We start from the raw sequence: 2,185 nt of genomic DNA on the forward strand, positions 1-2,185 counted from the left end.
GGCAGCAAATCAAGTGTAAATATATAGAATCTTCCATGATTTTAAGTCCTATTTAGTGCCGAGCAGTTAAAGGCGTCGCCCGCAATGCTAAAATCTATTGTGACACTGGGTTCGATTCCTGGTCTAGGCCTTGGATTTGTTTAATGGTTTTTATGAGAAATTTATGGTAAAGTATATTTGCTAGTCGCCTCCGTCCACGACATTTGATCTGCCCGTATGAAAAATAGGCATTACTCCACTTATATAGAATCTATATTTAATTGTAAGTTGTCCTTAAATCATAAATCTACCTAAACCACAGTGAAACACAATATTTTCACTCCAGCGATTGGAACTACAGCTAAATTTAATTAGAACTAATTAAAAAACCAACACTTCATTAATTGCACAAATTTGCGTTACTACACAAATCTTACAATATCTCATTTAGATTCTGAATAAAAAGTTAACTATTTATTATCTATCTGTAAAACATGCCTACCAAAAAAAAAGGGTAAAATCGATTTGACATTTGCTTTTGAAATAATCACTAAAAGTTTTCTTGATTTTAGTTAAAAAGTTCAGTTTTTTTTATATGTGCCTTTAATTTGGACATAGGTTTAAAGATTACAAGCAAACTTTAAAATAAGTGTTATTTAAACATAAGCATACATATATACATATGTAGGCTTTGAAAATCATTGAACAAAAGAAGCCTTGGAAAAATAGCATAATTAGTTATTAGTTATTTGAGGAAATTAAAGTTTATACAAAGTAATATTTCCTAAGAAAACTATTACTGAGGAGGAGAGGAAACGTTTCTCTAACCCTTTAGACTGAATTGCAATCGTTTTGTTTTGTGAGGCCACCGGCACCGAGACACCATATGAGCGACCGGTGGGGAAATCCTGGCTGGATCTAGTAAGAGAGAGAGTGAGGTTTATCTTACTAGAGTTACAAGTGGTAGCTGAAATAAACCTCTTCTTTTAAGGAAATAACCCTTCCAAAAGGAGTTGTCTACCGCTTTAATGCTGACAAAGTCTGGAGAACGGGGAAATGGCATTCTGGTTTAGGGGCGATGTAATGACTAGTTATAGCTTGAGATCTCTGGCACGTTGAGTTCAGTTAAGATAGTGTCAAAACTTCAGAGGATAAAGAGCTCATATTTCCCGATTTAAAGAAATAAATATATTAACATTTTCGGAACTGTCTGTCACACGAATTTTAAGGTTCTCTTTCTCTTTCAGATTCTAAATATTTTTACTGGCATACTACCATTATACATAAAAGCCCTTTTTTAAAAAGAAAAAACGCGTGAGAGATGAAAATATTGGAATGTTTGCTTCTTGTCTCGGAAGGGCAGAGTTATTGGTAGCTAAGGCCTTAGTTAAATTATGTTCCTTCATCTTTCTTTTGAAGATAACACTAAATTTCCAAAGTAAGCAAAAATTAGTATAATTTATTACAAAGATCTGCTTAATCGAGACAGAATAAATGTTTGAATAATTATTTCTTAAAAGTTTGTAGTCGGGGTAATTGCATTAATCATTTTAGGAATTTGGGCGTCCAGCGTGAATCCAAGCTTAATTCTCAAGTAAAATTTGGCTCTCCCAACATTCAATATTCGCGCAATTGTCAAATACAAAATCAAGTCTTTAGAGCCAGAGGTGAGGTAGTTAATGGGGCAATTGATTCGATTCCGTCCGGTTAACTTATCCTTAAGCAAACTATAGCTCATATCTTACCCTTACAACACTTTAAGGAGCAATAATAGATTATTTAGGTTGAAGAGAATTTGGATATATTGCTAACTATATTCACATTATAGCCATTCATTTTACAAGACTACAAAATCAACTTTAAGAACGGAGGGGACCAACGCAAAAGGTCTACCAAATATATGAAATGCGACTTCTACGTTTGAAATGATATTAAATACGATAATGCGAACTCAAAATATTACAGATAGATATTAGAATCACAGCTTTTGTTCGCAAAAAAATGATTTTTTGTAAATTATATTGTTATCGATAATTTTGAAATAAATATCTTGAAATAATAACTCTTACATTTCCTAAAATTCTGTTTGTACAAATATGCATTTAAGTAAATTATTTTTTCCTATAGAAAACAATGAAAATGTGTGCTGGAATACTGTAACAATGATGATTCAATAATTTATTCGCCAAACCAGCCCTACTCCCAA

The sequence above is a fragment of the Rhodnius prolixus genome, unplaced genomic scaffold, assembly GCF_049639745.1.
Source record: "Rhodnius prolixus isolate KJV_2025 unplaced genomic scaffold, Rpr scaffold_8, whole genome shotgun sequence".
Lineage (NCBI taxonomy): Eukaryota > Metazoa > Arthropoda > Insecta > Hemiptera > Reduviidae > Rhodnius > Rhodnius prolixus.